A 27,139-nucleotide genomic window follows, 5' to 3' on the forward strand; every position below is an offset into this window, starting at 1 on the left:
CGTTAAACTTAATACACATTTATTTTCTTCATAAAATTCTCTACAATAATGCAAGAAAAAGTAATTGGATTCATTTACTTAAAAAAATACGAGATACATCATTATTTAGGGTTAGAAGCTAATAAGAAGAAGCATTCTCTAGTTATTTTATGTGGAAAGAATTTGCCTAAAAAAATAATACAATTAAAATTTACATAGTACAAGGTCAGTAACAACCTAGACAACTGTACAAATTTGAAGCTGATCATAAAAGGCATTCTCCAGTAATTGATATGATTAAAAAGATCCCATATTGTTAAACTATTTCAGTAAAATTACAACCTTGTACGCACTTTCACTTTTACAATCTTATTTACGTATCACACTCGTGTAACAACCATTATTCTTCACCTGTTTCTTGCTGTCCTCGTTCACCTGTGCATTTTCTTCAGTTTTTCTTTACTGCGATTTACAGCATACAGCTGCATGTAAAACTATCCAAATGACTAGTTAAACTGCTAGCTTCTATGGTAGGAAAGATTTCGGATGTTCATATTAAAAATAATGTTAACCTAAATAGAGAAGCTCCAGAAATTAAATGTATCATATGATTTTACTCTTGTGAGTTTTGATGTCGGAGTAGAAATGTTTACTCGAGTTCTGTGCCTGATTTACTGGTGTATCTTGTGCCTTCAAGGAAGGTTCCTTGATGATGATTAGGGGCTCTTGATCTGGGGAACTGGATCTGTGCTTCAGTTCCCTGAATTGAGCCTGAATACCTCCCATTCCTCCCCCCCACACACACAGGCGCCGTATAACCCCTACGGGTCTAGCGTTCTGCATGATTACAATATTTATAAATATGAATCTTGAAGAGGAACTAGAAAACTTTTCCATGCCCTGACGCACTAACATAATTATTGACCTTATTAAGCTTTGTGTGATGGAATGCAAGTTCGTATTTGAAGGTAAATACCATTCTCATAAACAAGGCATGGCCATGGGAAATCCATTTAGTCCATTACTCAGCAACTTGTATATGGAATTCTTTGAAACGAGAATCCTTAAAGATATCCTCCATAATAAAGCCAAATGGCTCAGATACGTGGACGTGTCATTGGCGACACTGTACACCGTGTAAGTCAGACCCATAGTGGAGTATGCTTCACCAGTATAGAACCCACACCTGGTCAAATACGTGAAGAAATTAGAGAAAGTGCAAAGGTTTGCAACAAGACTAGCCCCGGAACCTGATGACACTGGAGGACAGGAGGGATAGGGAGACATGATAACGACGTATAAAATCCTGAGAGGAATTGACAAGGAGGACAGGGACAGAATTTTTTACTATGTGACACAGGAGCAAGGAGACGCAACTGGAAGTTAAAAACTGAAATGGGTCATAGGGATTTCTTCAGCCTTAGAGCTGGCAGGAAGTGGAACAGTCTGGAGAGTGAAGTAGTGGAGGCAGGATCGATACATAGCTTTAAGAAGAGGTACGATGTGGTTCTTGGAGAAGGGAGTGGACATAGTAGCGATCAGCGGAGATGCCTTGCCAAGAGCTAGGACTCAACCATTGTATCCACAAATTGGTGAATACAGACACACACACACACCCACCCACCCACACACACACACACACACACACACACACACACACACACACACACATACACACACACACACACACACACACACACACACACACACACACACACACACACACACACACACACACACACACACAAACACACACAAACACACACACACACATACACACACACACACACACACACACACACACACACACAAACACACACAAACACACACACACACATACACACACACAGAAGGCAGACACACGAAAATAGGGAGATCAGTCGCAGAGCCAGGAATGAGTATGCACAGGTAAGGAGGAAGGCCCAGCGACAGTATGAAAATGACATAGCATCGAGAATCAAGACTGATCCGAAACTGTTGTATAGCCACATCAGGAGGAAGACAACAGTCAAAGATCAGGTGATCAGATTAAGGACAGAAGGTGGAGAACTCACAAGAAATGATCAGGAGGTATGTGAGGAGCTGAACAGGAGATTTAAGGAAGTTTTTACAGTAGAGACAGGAAGGGCTGTGGGAAGAAAGCACAGAAGGGAACATCAAGAGGGAATATACCAACAAGTGTTGGATGACATACGAACAACTGAGGAGGAGGTGAAGAAGCTCTTAAGTGACCTTGACACCTCAAAGGCGATGGGACCGGATAACATCTCCCCATGGGTCATTAGAGAAGGAGCAAAGATGCTGTGCGTGCCTCTAACCACAATCTTCAACACATCCCTTGAAACTGGGCAACTACCTGAGAAATGGAAGACAGCTAATGTAGTCCCCATATTTAAGAAAGGAAACAGAAACGAGGCGCTAAACTACAGACCTGTGTCTCTGACATGTATTGTGTGCAAAGTCATGGAGAAGATTATCAGGAGGAGAGTGGTCGAACACCTGGAAAGGAACAAGATTATAAATGAAAACCAGCATGGGTTCATGGAAGGCAAATCGTGTATCACAAACCTCCTGGAGTTCTATGACAAGGTAACAGAAGTAAGACACGAGAGAGAGGGGTGGGTAGATTGCGTTTTCCTAGACTGCAGGAAGGCCTTTGACACAGTTCCCCACAAGAGACTAGTGCAGAAGCTGGAGGATCAGGCGCATGTAACAGGGAGAGCACTGCAATGGATCAGGGAATACCTGACAGGGAGGCAGCAACGAGTCATGGTACGTGAAGAGGTATCACAGTGGGCGCCTGTGACGAGCGGGGTCCCACAGGGGTCAGCTCTAGGACCAGTGCTATTTTTGATATATGTGAACGACATGATGGAAGGAATAGACTCTGAAGTGTCCCTATTCGCAGATGATGTGAAGTTGATGAGAAGAATTAAATCGGATTAGGATGAGGCAGGACTGCAACGAGACCTGGACAGGCTGGACATGTGGTCCAGTAACTGGCTTCTCGAATTCAATCCAGCCAAATGCAAAGTCATAAAGATTGGGGAGGGGCAAAGAAGACCGCAGACAGTATATGCTAGGTGGACAAAGACTACAGACCTCACTCAGGGAGAAAGACCTTGGGGTGACCATAACACCGAGCACATCACCGGAGGCACCATCAACCAAATAACTGCTGCAGCATACGGGCGCCTGGCCAACCTGAGAATAGCGTTCCGATACCTTAATAAGGAATCGTTCAAGACACTGTACACTGTGTATGTTAGGCCCATACTGGAGTATGCAGCACCAGTCTGGAACCCACACCTGGTCAAGCACGTCAAGAAGTTAGAGAAAGTACGAAGGTTTGCAACAAGGCTAGTCCCAGAGCTCAGGGGAATGTCGTACTAGGAAAGGTTGAGGGAAATCGGACTGACGACACTGGAGGACAGAAGGGTCAGGGGAGACATGATAACGACATACAAGATACTGCAGGGAATAGACAAGGTGGACAGAGATAGGATGTTCCAGAGAGGGGAAACAGGGACAAGGGGTCACAACTGGAAGCTGAAGACTCAGACGAGTCACAGGGACGTTAGGAAGTATTTCTTCTGTCATAGAGTTGTCAGGAAGTGGAATAGCCTAGCAAGTGAAGTAGTGGAGGCAGGAACCATACATAGCTTTAAGAAGAGGTATGATACATGTCAGGAAGCAGAGAGAGAGAGAGGACCTAGTAGCGATCAGTGAAGAGGCGGGGCCAGGAGCTGAGTCTCGACCCCTGCAACCACAATTAGGTGAGTACAAATTGGTGAGTACACACACACACACACACACACACGCACACACACACACACACACACACACACACACACACACACACACACACACACACACACACACACACACACTCACACACACACACACATACACGTGAAGAGGTGTAACAGTGGGCACAGGTGACGAGCGGGGTCCCACAGGGGTCAGTTCTAGGACCAGTGCTATTTTTGATATATGCGAACGACATGATGGAAGGAATAGACTCTGAAGTGTCCCTTTTCGCAGATGATGTGAAGCTGATTAGAAGAATTAAATCGGATGTGGATGAGGCAGGACTGCAAAGAGGCCTGGACAGGCTGGACACGTGGACCAGAAACTGGCTTCTCGAATTCATCCCTGCCAAATGCAAAGTCATGAAGATTGGGGAGGGGCAAAGAAGACCGCAGGCAGAGTATAGGCTAGGTGGACAAAGATTACCGACCTCACTCAGGGAGAAAGATCTTGGGGTGGCCATAACACCGAGCACATCACTGGAGGCACACATCAACCAAATAACTGCTGCAGCATACGGGCGCCTCGCAAACCTGAGAATAGCGTTCCGATAACTTAATAAGGAATCGTTCAACACACTGTACACTGTGTATGTTAGGCCCATACTGGAGTATGCAACACCAGTCTGGAACCCACACCTGGTCAAGCACGTCAAGAAGTAAAAGAAAGTACAAAGGTTTGCAACAAGGCTAGTTCCAGAGCTCAGGGGAATGTCGTATGAGGAAAGGTTGAGGGAAATCGGACTGACGACACTGGAGGACAGAAGGGTCTGGGGAGACATGATAACGACATACAAGATACTGCGGGGAATAGGCAAGGTGGACAGAGACAGGATGTTCCAGAGAGGGGACACAGATACAAGGGGTCACAATTGGAAGCTGAAGACTCAGGCGAGTCACAGGGACGTTAGGAAGTATTTCTTCAGTCATAGAGTCGTCAGGACGTGGAATAGACTAGCAAGTGAGTAGTGGAGGCAGGAACCATACATAGTTTTAAGAAGAGGTATGACAAAGCTGAGGAAGCAGAGAGGGAGAGGACCTAGTAGCGATCAGTGAAGAGGCGGGGCCAGGAGCTGAGTCTCGACCCCTGCAACCACAATTAGGTGAGTACAATTAGGTGAGTGCACACACACACACACACACACACACACACAACGCACATACACACACATACACACACAGACACACTCACACACACACACACAAACACACACACACACACACACACACACACACACACACACACACACACACACACACACACACACACACACACACACACACACACACACACACGAGAGCAATAGAGCGATGGTTGACACACTGGCTGCAGTGGCCAGAAGAGCTCATGCATGCAGGGCAAAGCTCCTGATCATGGGTGACTTTAACCACAAGGAGATCGATTGGGAGAACTTGGAGCCACATGAGGGCCAAGATACATGGACGGCTAAGATGATGGAGATTGTACTGGAAAACTTCATGTACCAACACGTAAGGGACACTACAAGAGAGAGAGGAGAGGATGAACCAGCAAGGCTGGACTTAGTATTCACGTTGAGTAGTGCAGATATCGAGGACATCACATATGTAGCATTAATGTGCAAGGAGGCTGAGGAGGGGCTTGTACCCAAGGGTAACAAGAATAATGAAGAAGCCAGGATGAGCCCATGGTTCACCCAAAGGTGTAGGGAGGCAAAAGCCAAGTGTGCTAGGGAATGGAAGAAATATAGAAGGCAAAGGATCCAGGAGAACAAGGAGAGCAGTCGTAGAGCCAGAAATGAACATGCACAGATAAGAAGGGAGGCCCAAAGACAATATGAAAACGACATAGCAGCGAAAACCAAATCTGACCCGACGCTGTTATACAGCCACATGAGGAGGAAAACAACAGTCAAGGACCTGGTAATCAGGCTAAGGAAGGAAGGAGGAGAGACAACAAGAAATGACCGTGAAGTATGTGAGGAACTCAACAAGAGATTCAAAGAAGTATTCACAGAGGGGTCAAAAGGGGCTCTAGAAAGATGGAGAGGTGAGGCACACCACCAAGTGCTGGACACAGTACACACAACCGAGGAAGAAGTGAAGAGGCTTCTGAGTGAGCTAGATACCTCAAAGGCAATGGGGCCAGATAACATCTCTCCATGGGTCCTGAGAGAGGTAGCAGAGGCGCTATGTGTACCCCTAACAACAATATTCAATACATCTATCGAAACAGGGAGATTGCCTGAGGCATGGAAGACAGCAAATGTGGTACCAATCTTTAAAAAAGGAGACAGACATGAAGCACTAAACTACAGACCAGTGTCACTGACATGTATAGCATGCAAAATCATGGAAAAGATTGTCAGGAGAAGAATGGTGGAACATCTAGAAAGGAATGATCTCATCACCAGCAGACAACATGGTTTCAGAGACGGGAAATCCTGTGTCACAAACCTACTGGAGTTCTATGACATGGTGACAGCAGTAAGAGAAGAGAGAGAGAGGTGGGTGGATTGCACAACACACACACACACGCACACACACACACACACACACACACACACACACACACACACACACACACACACACACACACACAGCTGAGTCTCGACCCCTGCAACCACAATTAGGTGAGTACACACACACACACACACATATCCAAACACACATACACTCCACCCCTCACCACCGACATCTCACTACTTCCCCTGATCCCTCCCCTCCCTCGATCACCCTCCCCTCCCCCGTTCACCCTAAACCCTCCCCACCCCTCCCCACTCCGCTCCCACATAGCCACAGTTCCTCCACTATTTCCCCCCCCCTACACTCTGACATACACACTACTAACCTAACATACAGAACTGCATAGGTTTCCCACTCTGAGGCAATCAGGATAAAACAAAAATGGGTTGCCAGAGAGCAACAAGAAAAACCAAGGGACAGGAGGAGGAAACTGCAAAGGAAGATTGGGCAGCAGAGCTCATAAAAAGGGATCATGAATGGGAAAAGAAACTAGAAGAACTTAGCATGAGAATGGAAGAGAGGATAGATATGGAAAGCAGGAAGTGGGAGGTGCATGTCAAAGCAGCAGAAGCTAGGATACAGAGTTTAGAAGAGGAATTGAAAAATCTGAAACAGCCTAAAGAACTAAAGAACATTTTGCGATTGACAACAGAGACTGCTACCTCAGCCACAAATAAGGGGACTGTAGGGAAAGAAGGGGCACAACTGCATGAAGAAGCTCTATCAGAGGAGACTGTAGCAAATGAAAGAGCTAAGCTTTATGTGGAGGCCCTAACAGACAACAACAGAGCCCAAGGAAAGCCGAGAAGGGAAAATGACAGGCCACTGAGCCCAAGTACATTAGCCAGTGAAACTGATGAAAGGAAAGCTGCAGTGGAGGAAACCAAATTAAATGAGGGGATACACAGGGATATGCAGTGGGAGAATGAAAGGGTGAGGTCAGTCTTTGTGTATGGGCTCCAGGAAGTCGAAGGGGAAACATATGAAGCAAGAAAACAAGGGAAAAAAAAGCAATTGAAAGCATCATGAAAGCAATAGGAGAAGACGATATGACCCAGCTGGAAATTTTTCGGAGAATAGGGGGGTTTGTAAAAAAAAGAACCCGGCCAGTGAGAGTGACCTTCAAGGCAGAAGCGACTAGGACCAGGATCCTGCAGGAGAAAGCACGATTAAGGGACATGATGGCATACAGGAAGGTGTATCTCGACCGCGACAGAACACAAGAAGAAAGGCAGAAACTGAGAGAGATGATACAAAGGCGAAAGGAGGAAAGAGAGGGGATGGAGAAGACAGACAGGAGATCCCAGACCCAAGAAGAAGATCAAATACAGCCTCCCTCACAACTTCCTATAGAAGCCTCCCAACCAGGTCAACCCCAGTGCAACCAAACACTCTAAATCAAAACACCCATGCCACATCCAATGCCCCCACCCACTACATTACAAACTCCATCCCCACAGCAACAACCGATAGTTCCTTACCAGGTCTCCCACTTCCCCAACCCCAATATACCTCCCAGACCACAGTCTTAGAAAAGAAGTTGAAGGTGTGGTATAAAAATGCAGATGGAATAACAAACAAGTATGAGGAGTGGCACGAAAGAATCAAAGAGACATCCCCAGATATAATAGCACTCACAGAAACAAAACTCACCAGAATAATAACAGATTCAATCTTTCCATCCGGATATCAAATCCTCAGGAAAGACAAAGGGAGGAGAGGGGGATGAGGAGTTGCACTGCTCATTAAAAACCAGTGGGGTTTTGAGAAAATGGAAAGAATGGATGGCACGGGCGAAAGGGACTACTTAGTAGGAACAATCCAGTCTGAGGGACATAAGGTGATAATTACAGTAATGTACAACCCACCACAGAACTGCAGGAGGCCAAGAGAAGAATACGATGAGAGCAACAGAGCAATGATCGACACACTAGCCGAGGTGGCCAGGAGAGCACACATGGGGGGAGCAAAGTTACTAGTTATGGGTGATTTCAATCACAAGGAGACTGACTGGGAAAACCTGGAGCCCCATGGGGGTCCCGAAACATGGAGAGCCAAGATGATGGATGTGGTACTGGAAAACCTCATGCATCAACATGTTAGAGACACTACCAGAGAGAGAGGAGAGGATGAACCAGCAAGGTTGGACCTTGTATTCACCATGAGTAGTTCGGACATCGAGGGTATCATGTATGAAAGGCCCCTGGGAGCTAGTGATCATGTGGTTCTGTGCTTCGACTACATAGTTGAGCTCCAAGTGGAGAGAGTAGCAGGAATAGGCTGGGAAAAACCAAACTACAAAAGGGGGAACTACTCAGGCATGAGGAACTTCCTTCAAGACATTCAGTGGGAGAGGGAACTGACAGGAAAACCAGTACAAGAAATGATGGACTATGCAGCAACAAAATGCAAGGAGGCAGAGGAGAGGTTTGTTCCCAAGGGAAACAGAAATAATGGGAAGAACAGAACGAGTCCTTGGTTCACCCAAAGGTGTAGGGAGGCAAAAACTAGGTGTACTAGAGAATGGAAAAGGTACAGAAGACAGAGAACTCAGGAAAATAAAGAAATCAGCCGAAGAGCCAGAAACGAATATGCACAGATGAGAAGGGAGGCTCAGAGATAATATGAAAATGACATAGCATCAAAAGTAAAGACTGATCCGAAGCTGTTGTACAGCCACATCAGGAGGAAAACAACAGTCAAGGACCAGGTAATCAGACTGAGGAAGGGTGATGGGGAATTCACAAGAAAAGACCGAGAGGTTTGTCAGGAGCTCAACACAAGATTTAAAGAGGTATTTACAGTGGAAACCAGTAGGACTCCAAGAAATCAGAACAGGGGGGCACACCAGCAAGTGCTGGATGAGGTACATATAACCAAGGAGGAGGTGAAGAAGCTGCTATGCGAACTTGACACCTCAATGGCGGTGGGACCAGACAACATCTCTCCATGGGTCCTTAAAGAAGGAGCAGAAATATTGTTTGAGCCATAAACAAAGATCTTCAACACATCATTTGAAACTGGGCAACTCCCTGAGGTATGGAAAATGGCAAATGTAGTCCCAATTATTAAAAAGGGAGACAGACATGAGGCACTAAACTACAGACCTGTATCACTAACGTGTATAGTATGCAAGGTCATGGAGAAGATCATCAGGAGGAGAGTGGTGGGGTACCTGGAAAGAAACAAGTGTATAATTGACAACCAGCACGGTTTCAGGGAAGGAAAATCCTGTGTCACAAACCTACTAGAGTTTTATGACAAGGTGACAGAAGTAAAACAAGAGAGAGAGGGGTGGATCGACTGCATATTTTTGGACTGCAAGAAGGCCTTCGACACAGTTCCTCACAAGAGGTTACTGCAAAAGCTAGAGGACCAGGCACACATAACAGGAAAGGCACTGCAATGGATCAGAGAATATCTGACAGGGAGGCAACAACGAGTCATGGTACGCGACGAGGTGTCAGAGTGGGCGCCTGTGACAAGCGGGGTTCCACAGGGGTCAGTCCTTGGACCTGTGCTGTTCTTGGTATATGTGAACGACATAACTGAAAGGATAGACTCAGAAGTGTCCTTGTTTGCAGATGATGTGAAGTTAATGAGAAGAATCAAATCGGACGAGGATCAGGCAGGACTACAAAGAGACCTGGACAGGCTACAAGCCTGGTCCAGCAACTGGCTCCTTGAATTTAACCCTGCCAAATGCAAAGTCATAAAGATTGGGGAAGGGCAAAGAAGACCGCAGACACAATATAGTTTAGATGGCCAAAGACTGCAAACCTCACTCAAGGAAAAAGATCTGGGGGTGAGAATAACACCGAGCATATCTCCTGAGGCGCACATCAATCAGATAACTGCTGCAGCATACGGGCGCCTGGCAAACCTACGGATAGCGTTCCGATACCTCAGTAAGGATTCGTTTAAGACTCTGTATACCATCTACGTCAGGCCCATACTGGAGTATGCAGCACCAGTTTGGAATCCACACCTAGTCAAGCACGTCAAGAAATTAGAGAAAGTGCAAAGGTTTGCAACAAGACTAGTCCCAGAGCTACGGGGATTGTCCTATGAAGAAAGGTTGAGGGAAATCGGCCTGACGACACTGGAGGACAGGAGGGTCAGGGGAGACATGATAACGACATATAAAATACTGCGCGGAATAGACGAGGTGGACAAAGACGGGATGTTCCAGAGATGGGACACAGACACAAGAGGTCACAATTGGAAGTTGAAGACTCAGATGAATCAAAGGGATGTTAGGAAGTATTTCTTCAGTCATAGAGTAGTCAGGCCATGGAATAGCCTAGAAAGTGATGTAGTGGAGGCAGGAACCATACATAGTTTTAAGGCGAGGTATGATAGAGCTCATGGGGCAGGGAGAGAGAGGACCTAGTAGCAATCAGCGAAGAGGCGGGGCCAGGAGCTGTGACTCGACCCCTGCAACCACAAATAGGTGAGTACAAATAGGTGAGTACAAGGCTGGTACAGCAGCGCACAGCTGCCATCAACAGCGACTTATCGCCTCACCAACAGCTGCAATGTAAACACGAAAAAAAATTTCTCTGGTCAACGAGTATAAAAAATCAATATACCGTTGTTGTTCTCAGATTATACTTGTTATTTATGTTCTTGCTTGCACCAGATATTCCAGTGTGGTTCTGAATGTATCTACACATAGTTATACCAGTGTGGTTCTGAATGTATCTACACATAGTTATACCAGTGTGGTTCTGAATGTATCTACACATAGTTGTACCAGTGTGGTTCTGAATGTATCTACACATAGTTATACCAGTGTGGTTCTGAATGTATCTACACATAGTTATACCAGTGTGGTTCTGAGTGTATCTACACATAGTTATACCAGTGTGGTTCTGAGTGTATCTACACATAGTTATACCAGTGTGGTTCTGAATGTATCTACACATAGTTATACCAGTGTGGTTCTGAGTGTATCTACACATAGTTATACCAGTGTGGTTCTGAGTGTATCTACACATAGTTATACCAGTGTGGTTCTGAATGTATCTACACATAGTTATACCAGTGTGGTTCTGAGTGTATCTACACATAGTTATACCAGTGTGGTTCTGAGTGTATCTACACATAGTTATACCAGTGTGGTTCTGAATGTATCTACACATAGTTATACCAGTGTGGTTCTGAATGTATCTACATATAGTTATACCAGTGTGGTTCCGACTGTCTCTGCACACTGGTATACTTGTGTGGTTCAGAGTGTATCTACACATTGGTATACATGTGTGGTTCTGAGTGTATCTACACAGATGCATACTTGTGTGGTTCTGAGTGTATCTACACATAAGTATGCCAGTTTGATTCAGAGTGTATCCACACATACGTATACCTGTTCGATACTGAGTGTTTCTTCACATAGATATACCAGTGTGATTCTGAGTGCATGTACAAATAGGTATACCTGTGTTGTTCAGAGTGCACCTAAACACAGATAAACCTGTGCGGTTCTGAGTGAATCAACATATTGGTATATCAGTGTCGTTCTGAGTGTATCTACAAATATGCATATCAGTTTGGTTCTGAGTGTATCTGTTCATATAGTATATACTAATGTGATTCTCAGTATATTTGTACATAGGTATACTAGTGTGGTTTTGAGTGTATGTACAAATAAGTATACCAGTGTGGTTCAGAGTGTATCTACACATATGCATACCGGTGTTGTTCTGAGTGTACCTAAACGCAGATATACCTGTGCGGTTCTGAGTGTATTTACACATAGGTATACCTTTGTGGTTCTGAGTGTATCAACATATAGGTATATCATTGTCGTTCTGAGTGTTTCTGCAAAATAGGCATACCAGTTTGGTACTGAGTGCATCTGTATATATGTATACCTGTGTGATTCTCAGTATATCTGTACATAGGTATACCAGAGTGGTTCTAAGTTTATCTGTACATAGGTACACTTGTGTGGCTGTGAGTGTGTCTGTACATAGGTATACCAATGTGGTTCTGAGTGCATATGTACACAGGTATACCAGTGTGGTTCTGAGTTTATCTGTACTTATGTATACCAGTGTCATTCTGAGCGTAACTTCACATGGGTATACCAGTGTAGTTCCTAGTGTATATACACATAGGTATACCAGTGTGGTTCAGAGTGTATCTCTACATGGGTATACTAGTGTGGTTTTGAGTGTATATGTACATGGGTATACTTGTGTGGTTCAGAGTGTATCTACACAGAGTTGTACCTGTATGGTTCAGAGTGTATCTGCACATAGGTATACCTGTGTGGTTCAGAATGTATCTACACATATACCAATGTTGTTCTAAGTGTATCTACACATAGGTATACCAGTGTAGTTTTTAGTATATCTACCCATAGGTATACCATTCTGGTTCTGAGTGTATCTACAGACAGGTACACCTGTGTGGTTCTGATTGTACCTAAATACAGGTACACCTGTGTGTTTCTGATTGTACCTAAATATAGGTATACCTGTGTGGTTCTGAGTGTATGTACAAATAGGTATACCAGAGTGGTTCTGAGTGCATCTACACATAAGTATACCTGTGTGTTTCTCTTTGTATCTACATACGGGTATACCTGTGTGGTTCTGAGTGTTTCTAAATATAGAGATATATGTATTGTTCTGAGTGTGTCTACAAATATGAAATGGATTTGGTTCTTATGTAATGGATTTAAATTAGATAAGTTTAGATTTAGAAAGGACATAGGAAAGTATTGGTTTGGAAATAGGGTAGTTGATGAGTGGAACAGTCTACCTAGTTGGGTTATTGAGGCTAGGACTTTGGGTAGTTTCAAATTTAGGTTGGATAAGTACATGAGTGGGAGGGGTTGGATTTGAGTGGGACTTGCACATCAGTGCTTATTTCTTGGGTAGCATTAAAAATTGGGTTGGGCAAATGTTTTGTTAGTGGGATGAATTGTAAAGGACCTGCCTAGTATGGACCAACAGGCCTCCTGCAGTGTTCCTCCTTTCTTATGTTCTTATGTTCTTATGTAGTGTTCCACGTTCATCTCAAAGTGCACATGAAAAGTTTTAAGTTTATCTTCCCTTCCACGGAAGTATAATTTTTATACACGTTCAAGACAATGTTCCCAGGTTATCTACACGTGCACGACAATGTTTCTAGGTTATCTACACGTGCACGACAATGTTTCTAGGTTATCTATACGTGCACGACAATGTTTCTAGGTTATCTACACGTGCACGACAATGTTTCTAGGTTATCTATACGTGCACGACAATGTTTCTAGGTTATCTACACGTGCACGACAATGTTTCTAGGTTATCTACACGTGCACGACAATGTTTCTAGGTCATCTACATGTGCACGGCAATGTTCCCAGGTTATCTACATGTGCACGACAATGTTTCTAAGTTATCTACATGTGCACGACAATGTTTCTAGGTTATCTACATGTGCACGACAATTTTTCTATGTTATATACATGTGCACGACAATGTTCCCAGGTTATCTACACGTGCACGACAATGTTCCCAGGTTATCTACACGTGCACGACAATGTTCCCAGGTTATCTACATGTGCACGACAATGTTTCTAGGTTATCTACATGTGCACGACAATGTTTCTATGTTATCTACACGTGCACGACAATGTTTCTAAGTTATCTACATGTGCACGACAATGTTTCTAAGATATCTACATGTGCACGGCAATGTTTCTATGTTATCTACATTTGCACGACAATGTTTCTAAGTTATCTACATGTGCACGGCAATGTTTCTATGTTATCTACATTTGCACGACAATGTTTCTAAGTTATCTACATGTGCACGGCAATGTTTCTATGTTATCTACATGTGCACGACAATGTTTCTAAGTTATCTACATGTGCACGGCAATGTTTCTATGTTATCTACATGTGCACGACAATGTTTCTAAGTTATCTACATGTGCACGACAATGTTTCTAAGTTATCTACATGTGCACGGCAATGTTTCTATGTTATCTACATTTGCACGACAATGTTTCTAAGTTATCTACATGTGCACGGCAATGTTTCTATGTTATCTACATGTGCACGACAATGTTTCTAAGTTATCTACATGTGCACGACAATGTTTCTAAGTTATCTACATGTGCATGGCAATGTTTCTATGTTATCTACATTTGCACGACAATGTTTCTAAATTATCTACATGTGCACGACAATGTTTCTAAGTTACCTACATGTGCACGACAATGTTTCTAAGTTACCTACATGTGCACGACAATGTTTCTAAGTTATCTACATGTGCACGACAATGTTTCTAAGTTACCTACATGTGCACGACAATGTTTCTAAGTTACCTACATGTGCACGACAATGTTTCTAAGTTATCTACATGTGCACGACAATGTTTCTAAGTTACCTACATGTGCACGACAATGTTTCTAAGTTACCTACATGTGCACGACAATGTTTCTAAGTTATCTACATGTGAACGACAATGTTTCTAAGTTATCTACATGTGCACGACAATGTTTCTAAGTTATCTACATGTGCACGACAATGTTTCTAAGTTATCTACATGTGCACGACAATGTTTCTAAGTTATCTACATGCGCACGACAATGTTTCTAAGTTGTCTACATGTGCACGAAAATGTTTCTAGGTTATCTACACGTGCACGACAATGTTTCTTGGTTATCTGCATGTGCACGACAATGTTTCTAAGTTATCTACATGTGCACGACAATGTTTCTAGGTTATATACATGTGCACGACAATGTTTCTAAGTTATCTACATGTGCACGACAATGTTTCTAGGTTATATACATGTGCACGACAATGTTTTTAAGTTATCTACATGTGCACGACAATGTTTCTAGGTTATCTACATGTGCACGACAATGTTTCTAAGTTATCTACATGTGAACGACAATGTTTCTAAGTTATCTACATGTGCACGACAATGTTTCTAAGTTATCTACATGTGAACGACAATGTTTCTAAGTTATCTACATGTGCACGGCAATGTTTCTAAGTTATCTACATGTGAACGACAATGTTTCTAAGTTATCTACATATGCACGACAATGTTTCTAAGTTATCTACATGTGAACGACAATGTTTCTAAGCTATCTACATGTGCACGACAATGTTTCTAAGTTATCTGCATGTGCACGACAATGTTTCTAAGTTATTTACATGTGCACGACAATGTTTCTAAGTTATCTACATGTGCACGACAATGTTTCTAAGATATTTACATGTGCACGACAATGTTTTTCGGTTATATACATGTGCACGACATTGTTTCTAGGTTATAAAACAAGTGCAAGACAACGTTCCCACGTTGTCTATATATGCACGAGAATGTTCCAATGGTATCTACACATGCACGACAGTGTTCTTAATGTATTTTTACATAGACGACAATGTTCCCATGATATCTGTACTTGCATAACAGTGTTCCCATTGTATTTACACATGCCCGACAATGTTCCCATGGTAACTACACATGCACGATAATGTTCTATGCCCTGGGTATCTATAGTCATCGAATATATGGAAAAACAGGTGGGGCGTGCAACTCTAACCATCGCAGAAAATGTCGTGCCCACATGACAACAGGAGAACGCAACTCTTCTTCTTGTAATTGATTTCACCCTGAAATGTGTCCCCTTTTAGTCCAGGATAGACAATTCTACAACATATACTGTCAGGCGCACTATGTAGAGGGGACAAGAATATACAGATCAGTCAGACCATGGGAAGCAAACCAGGATAGCCACAACCACTCCAGAGACAGAGGTTTTTTAGTGCCAGAATGAAAAATAAGCTGGCAGGAAATGAGAGAAATCGTACACTAACTCAAAACACTTCTGGAGCGAAGCACTGTCAGTGGCCTTCACTCCAAAACAACAGATATTAGTGCCAGCAAACAAAGTCCCTCTCCCCCACATACTATCAATACGACCACATTTGTTAGGTAAGACACATATGCAACAGTTAGGTATCTTTATTGTGAAACGTTTCGCCTACACAGTAGGCTTCTTCAGTCAAGTACAGAAAAGTTGATAGAAGCAGAAGATACTTGAAGACGATGTAATCAGTCCATCACCCTTAAAGTTTTGAGGTGGTCAGTCCCTCAGTCTGGAGAAGAGCATTGTTCCATAGTATGAAACAATATTGTTTCATACTATGGAACAATGCTCTTCTCAAGACTGAGGGACTGACCACCTCAAAACTTTAAGGGTGATGGACTGATTACATCGTCTTCAAGTATCTTCTGCTTCTATCAACTTTTCTGTACTTGACTGAAGAAGCCTACTGTGTAGGCGAAACGTTTCACAATAAAGATACCTAACTGTTGCATATGTGTCTTACCTAACAACCTGTCGGTATTTTATACCATTTTAATGTTCACGACCACATTTATCTTTCCAAATTTACAGGGTCTAAAGCCAGCAACGGACAACAATATACCTTTCATCAGTGGACTGCTCACAGAATCATATGCAATGTTTGCGGCATTTTCAGAGACCCACAACGAAATATAGATGCCAGGTTATAACCTACTCCAGGGGTGGACAAACTTTTCAGTCCAGGAGTCACATCCAGAAATTCACAATGTTATAGGGCAGTATAGTATTTTAAGTAAAATAAATAAAATTGAAAATAGCCAAAATGAAAGGTTTTTAAAGGAAAAAATTAATACACAAGTAACCCGCACATAAAAGAGAGAAGCCCACGACGACGTTTCGGTCCGACTTGGACCATTGACAAAGTCACACTAACCAGAGGGGGAGCAGGACGGCTATACATAGCCGTCCAAGTCGGACCGAAACGTCGTCGTGGGCTTCTCTCTTTTATGTGCGGGTTATTTGTGTATCGTTCCAGTCACGGTATTGTGCCTTTTTTTTATTAGTTATGAAAAAATTATTTTTTTTAAAGTGGAAACATTACATAAAACATTTATTTGAAAATCAAAGTAACTTAGTAACAGAAAAATGTCAATAAGAATGACGAATTTGACTGTAGTCATTTGCCAGTCTGTTAAAATTAGGTGTCAAGTTGTTTGTGCTGATCCTTAACACTGACTGAAGATTTCAGTCTGTGAGAAGTGATCTGTTTTTTGACTTGAAATCAGCAAATCTCCTTGATAAATTCAGCTTACAGAGGCATCAACTGGGAACTGTACGTGTCTGATAATGCTTGTGTAACAGCTCGTGTTTTCAACGGAGGAAAATTAATAAAGTTTTGCTCATTCAGCTGCATATACGTGAGTATATGACTTGATCTTAGCGGGCCGCATTAAAAACCTTTGGCGGGCCATATGCGGCCCGCGGGCCGTAGTTTGCCCACCCCTGACCTACTCAGATGCGACAGAGTAAACAGGCAACAAGGCAGGGGTGAGGGGAAGGGGTTATCCTGTACGTCGCAGGGTCGCTCATTTCCTCGGAACAATTAAACACCTCAAATGATGTAGTTGAATATTTGACGATAAAGACCGAAAACCTTATCACTGTGGTTGTGTACAAGCCTCCAGACGGAACTAACCAACAATTCCAGGAACAGTTTTTGAAAATTGACCACTGTCTGGAAAATCTTCCAGCTCCTGCTCCAGACATCTCGTTGCTGGACGATTTCAACTTAAGAACCTAAAATGGAGAAATGTAACAAATAGTATTTTAGCAAAGATAACCCCAGGAGGCAGCTCAGATGAAAATTCATACAAACATAAACTATTAAGTCTCTGCACCAAATTCACCTTAAATCAACAAAGAATAGAGCCAACAAGATTGAAGAATGCAGTTGACCTCATCTTCACTAACAACGATGATCTGATACGAAATATAACAGTGTGACAGACAATACACTCATATCACAACATAACAGAGGTACAGACATGTATGCGTAGGGCTCCTGACCAGCAAAATGTGATTAGTTATGAGGGTGCCTTCATCAAATTCAACTTCAGTAAGAAAAACATACAGGGGGGATTAAGTCAACCATGTTCTAAATGAAACAAGCTTGGAAAATATCCTAAACAAAACGGATCCAAACTTCTGCTAGGAAGAATTAACTCTGTGGCACTTGAGGTATGCTCAAAGGACATTCCTTTAAGATAAAGGAAGAGAAGATTTAAGCTAGAAATGAAGAGACGCTCCCTATACAGGCGAAGGCGAAGAATCACGGAGCTGCTGAAAGGGGCCAGTATATCTAAAATATGAAATAAAGCATTGGTGAAAGAAATAGCAATGACCGAATTTAAGCTTAAGGAATCAAGCAGGAGACAAGAATCTCAAGAAGAGCTAAAAGCCATAAATGAAATTGGGAGAAACCCATAATTTTTTTTATTTTCATACGCCGGCTCTAAGGCGAAAGCAGCATCCAGTATTGGACTCCTGCTTAGACGAAATGAGATTTACACAGATGACAGCAAAGCAAGGAGTGAGATACTATAGTTCCAGTATGACTCGGTGTTTAGTGAGTCGTTAATCAGACTAAGAGTCGATAACCTAAACGATTTTTTTTATGACCGAGACTCAAAATATGGTCAATTGAAAAATCCCCGATATCATCCTAACACCAAATGACTTCGAAAAGGCAATAGATGATATGTCCATTCACTCTGCCCCAGGCCCAGACTCGTGGAACTCTGTGTTAATCAAGAACTGCAAGAAGCCCCTGTCACGTGACTTTAGCATTCTCTGGAGAGAAAGCATGGACACAGGGGTCATCCCACAGTCGCTAAAAATAACAGACACAGCCCCAATTCACAAAGGTGGCAGTAAAGCAATTGTAAAGAATTGCAAACAGACAGCACTAATGTCCCATACCATAAAAATATTTTGAAAGGGTTCTAAGAAGGAAGATCGTCACCCATCTACATACTCATCAGTTACACAGCTCAGGGCAACACGGGTTTAGAGCAGGCCGCTCCTGCCTGTCCAAATTACTGGACCAATATAACAAAGTCAAGGATGCTGTAGAGGACAAACAAAATACAGATGTAATATACACAGATTTTGCGAAACTTTCGACAGGTGCGACCATCACACAAAACGTGCGATAAAGGAATATCAGGAAAAGTTGTTAGATGGACATAAAACTTTCTAACAAACAGAACACAAAGAGTAATAGTAAAGAGAATCTGAGGCGGCTGCAGTGAAAAAAGTTTTGTTCCACAAGGCACATTATTATTATTATAATCAAAGGGGAAGCGCTAAACCCGGAGGATTATACAGCGCCTGGGGGGGGATGTAGAAGGCATTCAGGCTTAATTCGGGGAACTGGAGCACAGATCCAATTCCCTAAATCAAGAGTCCCTCACCAACATCAAGGAACCTTCCTTGAGGGGCCACAAGGCACAGTACTCGCTCTCATCCTGTTCCTCATCCTCATATCTAACATATACATTGATGTAAGCCACAATACCGTGTCTTCCTTCACAGATGACCCCCGAGTTTGCATGACAGTGTCCTCCATCCAAGACGCTGCAAGACTCTAAGCGGACATCAATCAAATCTTTAAATGGGCCTCAAAAAAATATAAAGCTCAATGAAGGGAAATTTCAATTACTCTGATATGGATAACTTGAGGAAATTAAAATTATATCGGAATATATAACAAATTCCAACGAAATAGTAGAGAAAAATTGTGAAGGTCCTGGGAGTGATAATGTCAGAGGATTTCACTTTCAAAGATCACAACAGTGTATCTACCCACATCTGCTAGAAAAATTATGGGATGGATACTGAGAATTTCAAAACTAGAGATGCAAAGCCCATGATGATTCTCTTCAGATCGCTTGTTCTCTCCAGCTGAAATATTGCTGTACATTAATGGCCGCTTTCAAGGCAGACGATACTGATGACCTGGAGAATGTGCGGAGAACCTCCATGGCACACATAAGTACGATAAAGCTCTTAAATTACAGGGAACGGTTGAAGTCCCTTGACTTGCATTTCCTGGAATGCAGGCGAGAAAGATACATGATATATTCACTTGGAAAATCCTAGAGGGATTAGTACCAAATTTGCACACGAAAATCACTCCCTACAAAAGCAAAAGACTCGGCAGGAGATGTAACATTCCCTCAATGAAATACAGAGGCGCCAAGAGCACGATAAGAGACAACACAGTAAGTGTCCAGGACCCAACTGCCTCCCAGCAAATATAAGAGGGATTACCAATAGACCCCCTGGCTTCTTCAAGAAGGCGTTGGACAGGCATCTAATGTCAGTAGCTGACAAGCCGGACTGTAGTTCGTACGCCGGTTTGCGTGCGGCCAGCAGTAACAGCCTAGTTGATCAGGGTCTGATCCAGCGCGAGGCTTAGTCTCAGATCAGGCTGCGGGGGCGTTGACCGCCGAAACCCTCTCCAGGTATACTCCAGGTATAAGAACATAAGAAAGAAGGAACACTGCAACAGGCTTACTGACCAATGCAGAGCAGGTCCATGTCTCCTCCCGGATAAACCCAATGACCCCCCCCCCCCGGATTAGCCCAATGACCATGTGAAGGCTTACTCAGCCCTGCAACAACTTCAGACAGTATTACCAAGGCTGGCTCCTCTTCAGGAAAATTAATGAATAGAAAAAGAACTAAAACTGACAAACATAAACACTTTATTGTTTAGAAAATATAAAATATAAAACACTTAAATATGAAATATTGATCCTACATTAAAGAAAACGAAAAATGAAAAATATAAATGATATCTGAATTCAACGCTAATATATATATATATATATAAAACTTGAGTGTCTGGTGTTGGTGACACTGCGTGTTGTTGAAATCGTAGCCGTTGCCGATGATGGGGGGGGGTCGCAGGTGTTGGTGACAACCCACCGGCTCGTTCTTCACAGATTTTATAGCCGTCAATAATCCGTCCAGCTGACAGGAAAGCAGGTTCTTTACCACTGCAATGATGAGGGGTTATATCCTGCTACTTGCATACACAAACAGGTAAGTGGATCAGAATTTGGGACGTCTCAGAACGTTAGCCTGTCTCCTTCAATTCTACTCGTTGATTAGCAGGTGACCCTCTCTGTCCTTTTAAGCTGTAAAGAGAGACAGATTACCCACTGCATAAGAAATCACTCTCCATGATAAGTACAATACCTAAAAGATGTGGTGATTATTAAAACATTTTAACCTATCAAGACTGAAAGGACTAAGTTAATTATTGGACAAAAGTGAAGCTTTCAACCAATAAGTCCACTAAAATATGATCAGGCGTGTACTTACAGTAGTGCTGGGAGCTGTGAGTCGAGTGATTTACTGTTTGACCGGAGCCCCACACGTCACCTTTCGGGGGGGGGAAGAGGGAGGGGAAGGGATAACGGGAGCTAGACTGACCCTACCTTAACAAGCAGTCGGCAATAAAACTATCACTTTCGGGGAGGGGAAAAAGGGGGGGGGGAACAGCGGGAGCTGGACTTACCCTACCTTAACAAGTAGCCGACAATGAAACTATTGTTACTATATACTCCCTCGCTACTCCTATCTATTGAACTTTTCCCTCACACTCCCCCATACCAAGACTTATAGTCAAGGAATATAAGAAGAATAGGCAAGGAAAAAGTTCTAACATATGGAAGTCGCGTAAGGCAAAAATCTTCTACTGACTGTCACGACTTAACCAGTCAGAGAAATAATTGGATGAACCATTGATATACACAATATGGAACTTAAAAGCCTGGAGTGCCAACGTCCACCTCAAGAGGCGACTGTTGGTTCCCTTAAAAGTTTCTAGGTATATCAAAGGTTTGTGGTCCGTTTCTAAAATGAATTCTTTTCCCAGCATATAAAATTTAAGTTTGGAGATACCCCACACAAGGGCCAAACATTCCTTTTCTATGGTGGAGTATCTCCTTTCTGCGTGAAGGAGTTTCCGGCTTAGGAAGCATACAGGGAAGGGAGTACCATCATGGTATTGTAGTAACACTGCACCTAAGCCAGTATTGGAGGCATCAGTTCTTAAACAAAATGTTTTATTAATATCTGCCAGGAACTGGTCAGCAACCATGAAGTCTCTAAGAGATTCATAACTGCGATCAATTCCTGAACTCTATCCAAAAGTCGAACAAACGAAAGAGTGTTACCTGTAACTGCTGAAAGTTCTGGCCAGGCTGTAAGGTGGCACACCCGAAATCTTTCCTGTAAGAATTAGTGGTTTTTTGATATGCTTTAAGGATTGCCTTCTTCAGTATGTTATAATTACATATGATATCCTGTGACAAAGTTGCATAGATATTCAAAGCTGTACCAGAAAATAACATTCCTAACCTGGTAGCCCAGGTGTCAGCAGACCATTCACAGAGGGTAGCGGTATTTTCAAGCCTGATAATGTATGAAGTTATGTCTTCCCCCTCTGTGAAGGGAGGTAAATTTGGTGTTGGAATATGTGCACTAGCTGCACGTTGTTCCTTTACTCCTTCATCTAATTGCTGTTGTGAGAAAGTTAACTTTTTATTCTCTAAATCAAGGCGAGCTTGTTCGAGCTCGCGATCCTTTTATCTCTCCCTTTACTCACATTCTCTATCCTTTGCTCTTTCCTCAAGTTCCCTTAATTTAACTTGTTCCTCACATACTTTAGCTCTTTCCTCACGTTCTCTAGCTCTTTCCTCACGGTCAAGTCTATCACGCACTTTTTTGTCTTCTCTCTCCCTTTCTAACTGGTGGAGTATCTCGTTTCTGCGGGAAGGAGTTTACGGCTTAGGAAGCATACAGGGAAGGGAGTACCATCATGGTATTGTAGTAACACTGCACCTAAGTCAGTATTGGAGGCATCAGTTCTTAAACAAAATGTTTTATTAATATCTGGAATCTTAAGTATAGGGTCTTTCGAGAAGATACTTTTAACCTCATTAAACTTTTCCCGAGCTACGTCGGAAAGTTCAAGAGGTTCCTTCACAGACTTTTTAAGGAAGTCGGATAAGATGCCTGTAAGATCAGTGAGGTTTGGGATAAACCGTGCATAAAAATTTACAGAACCAAGAAAGCTACGCATGAGCTTCTTGGTTTAGTGGAATTTAAATTCTAATAAAGCTTTGATCTTACTGGGGAGAGGCTGAAGAGAGTTATTAGAAAGTATCAGTCCAAGATATCTAATCTTGTTATACCCAAGGAAGCATTTCTTCGGCTTGGCAGTGAGGCCATGTGAGCGCAACCTACGCAAAACTGACGTTAATGTTTGGATATGTTCGCCCCACTTAGATGTCATTACGTAAATGTTATCAAAATAAACTGAAACATTTGGCATATTACCCAAGACCTTTCTCATCAGTCTCACGTAGGTAGCACAGGCAGTTACCAAACCGAAGGGCATATTTCTACACTGCATCAGTCCTTGGTGGGTAGGAAAAGCGGTGTACTGCTTAGAAGAAGGATCTAACATTACTTGATGATATGCCTGCGCAATATCAATCTCTGAAAAGAAGGAAGAGTCATAAAATTTGTGTAGATCGCTATCTATTAAGGGCATAGGCACAGCATCCCACCGAGTTATAGCATTAAGGCCTCTGAAGTCAATAGCAAGTCTATATGAATTATCCTCCTTCTTAACCATGACTACTGGTGAACAATATGAAGATACTGAAGGTTCAATGATCTTTAGTTTTAATAATTTGTCTACCTCTCGGTCAAATGCATCCCTAAGGTGAACTGGAAGTGGGTAAAATTTTCGTTTGATAGGATTGTCTGTCACTAAGTCAATCTTATGGACTACCGTGGAGGTAACACCTGGAATATCAGTAAAGACTTCTGAAAAGTTACTCACACATTGAAGTAGTTCTTGTCTCTTATGGCCATCCAAAGATTCATTAATATTAATGTTGGTTGCGCCCGAGTGGTCAAGAGTCACCAAGTCATGTAGTTCTTCATCATAGTCTAAGTTAGAGGTGTCAATTACACACACCTTACATTCTTCAGTTGTCTTATCAAGTTCGTGTGGAAAAACTAAGTCAAAGTTATTAAGATGACTCACGAAATAGTAATTTATTTGACTTGATAGGCAAAAGTACTAGAACTTCATCCCCTACTTTAAAACTTCTCCTCTGACTTTTGGAATCAAAATAGGTTTTGTACTGGTCCATTGACAAGCTTAGGTTTTTCGAAACTATGTCAGACGTCTCCTCAGGTTTGGATCTAAGGTCAAGGAGAAACTGGTAAGAAGACTGAACCTCAGCATTCAACTCCTCATTAGTCCATAAGTCATGAAGGATGGACAATGGGCCTCTGGCCTGTCTACCATAGAGAAGTTCAAAAGGTGAAATCCCCAAAGAGTCACTGGGAACTTCCCTCATGGCAAACAAAGCACAGGGTAGGTAACGATGCCACTCCTTAGGTTTAAGGGAGCAAAGTTTCCTTAAAATGGACTTTAGAATCGAATGCTGGCTCTCAATCCTCCCGTTACAGCTGGGATGATAGGGTGTGGTGAAGAGAGGCTTCACTCCCAGAAGTTGGTAGAGATGTTGCATTAAGTCAGATGTGAATTGTGTCCCACGGTCAGACAAAATTTCTCTAGGGATACCCACTCTGTAGAAGATGGACAAAAGGGCTTCAGCCACCTCTGGAGTAGTTATGGTCTTTAAGGAAACGGCTTCAGGGAAACTCGAAGCATAATCAACTAATGTTAATATATATCTATGTCCCCCAGATGAAAGTGGAGATAAAGGACCAACGATGTCAATAGCTACTCTTTCAAAAGGTACAGTAGAGACTGGCATTTTGACCATAGGTACTCGCCTGGTATCTCGGGAGGATGACATTTGGCAAACTTTACACGATCTACAATAGGTAGTGACATCTGAGGACATTTTTGGCCAAAAATAGGTTCCCCTAATTTTATTTAAGGTTTTACGATGCGAGAAATGTCCGGCCACTGGCAGGTCATGAGCCATTTTAAGAACAGTCTCTCTGCATTGGCTTGGAACAACTAAGATGGAATAGTCTATCTAATCAGAATTTAATTTGAATTCTGGCTTGTACAAGATACCTTTTATATATTCAAATTTATATGAAAAGTTTTTCCTTTGGATAACTTGATTTTGTTTAGCGGCATTATGGCAATTCTGAAGAGAAGGGCAATTACGTTGTAAATTGACAATGGAGTCCTTAGATATATCTAAAGGCTTAAAGTCAGGGAAAATCAAAGGATGGACAGTAGGAGAAGCCTGGGCTTTAGTCTGAACCCTAGTCAAGACATTTATAGTATCGGAGGTAATATCTTCACTTTCATCTAACAAGTGAACCGGTGATCCTACTTCCTCGCTTTCGAGAGTAGCATCACTGGTTTTTAATCCCACATGAATCTCTCGAGACATTGTCTCATCTGAACTTTCGAGGGGCTTCTCTGACTCTACAGGAAGTGGATCTGAAACACCTATGTCCATCTTTGGTGATGAAAGGTCAACCTCAGAAGGAAGAATGGCACCTTTTACATTACTTATTAGTATGGATCAAGAAGTGATGGGAGGTAGTACGGCTTCAGACCAACCTGTGAACCATTTAGACCTAATGTAACAACGGATGGTAGGAAAAGTGTCTGTACGGCCCAAGTAGTCTGAAAGTATAGCAGAGGAATGAGTTTCTTTAAGGTTAGGGAACAGCTTATCAGAAATAACTATACATGTGCATCCAGTGTCTCGTAAAATGGTAGATACATTAAGTCCATTAACTGTTCCTGAACAGAAGGGTACTTGGTAATTACAGTCTTTAAAACATCTTTCAACTTTTTGGACCTTCTTAGAAGGGCACTCTGGACGTTTATGTCCCTTAACACCACACAAATGACAAACAGGAATAAAAGAAGTCATTTTACTTTTCACTTGAGGCTTTGATTTCATAAGATCTGATGAACCCTTGCACTTAGGGTTCGATCCCTTTAGATCTTTATAGAAATTGTGAGCCTCAGCATACAGGTCAGCGGCCTCAGCAACTTCTTCAGCTTTAATCAGGTTACGTTCTCTAATGAATGTTCGTATCTGGTGGGGAAGAGTTGTCAGGAACTGGTCAGCAACCATGAAGTCTCGAAGAGATTCATAACTGTGATCAATTCCTGAACTCTCTATCCAAAAGTCGAACAAACGAAAGAGTGTTACCTGTAACTGCTGAAAGTTCTGGCCAGGCTGTAAAGTGGCACACCTGAAATCTTTCCAGTAAGAATTAGTGTTTTTTTGATATGCTTTAAGGATTGCTTTCTTCAGTAGGTTATAATTACATATGATATCCTGCGGCAACGTTGCATAGATATTCAAAGCTGTACCAGAAAATAACATTCCTAACCTGGTAGCCCAGGTGTCAGCAGGCCATTCACAGAGGGTAGCGGTATTTTCAAACCTGATAATGTATGAAGTTATGTCTTTCCCCTCTGTGAAGGGAAGTAAATTAGGTGTTGGAATATGTGCATTAGGTGCACGTTGTTCCATTATTCCTTCGTCTAATTGCAGTTGTGAGAAAGTTAACTTTTTATTCTCTAATTCAAGGCGAGCTTGTTCGAGCTTGCAATCCTTTTCTCTCTCCCTTAACTCATATTCTCTATCCTTTGCTCTTTCCTCAAGTTCCCTTAATTTAACTTGTTCCTCACGTACTTTAGCTCTTTCCTCACGTTCTCTAGCTCTTTCCTAACGATCAAGTCTATTACGCTCTTTTTTGTCTTCTCTCTCCCTTTCTGTCTATCTTGGTTTTCTCTTTCAATTCGATCTCTCTCCTTTTTCTCTTCTCTTTCCCTTTCTAACTGTCTCTCTTCTCTCTCAATTCTCTCTCTTTCAAGTCTTTCCTGGATCTTAGCACTAATGAAAGATTCTAAAATTTCCCTGTTATTCCTAACTTACTTCCAGCATTCATCCAAAACTGGTATTCCTCCATACTTGCA

This window comes from Cherax quadricarinatus, chromosome 15 (genome assembly GCF_038502225.1).
Source record: "Cherax quadricarinatus isolate ZL_2023a chromosome 15, ASM3850222v1, whole genome shotgun sequence".
Taxonomy (NCBI): Eukaryota; Metazoa; Arthropoda; class Malacostraca; order Decapoda; family Parastacidae; genus Cherax; species Cherax quadricarinatus.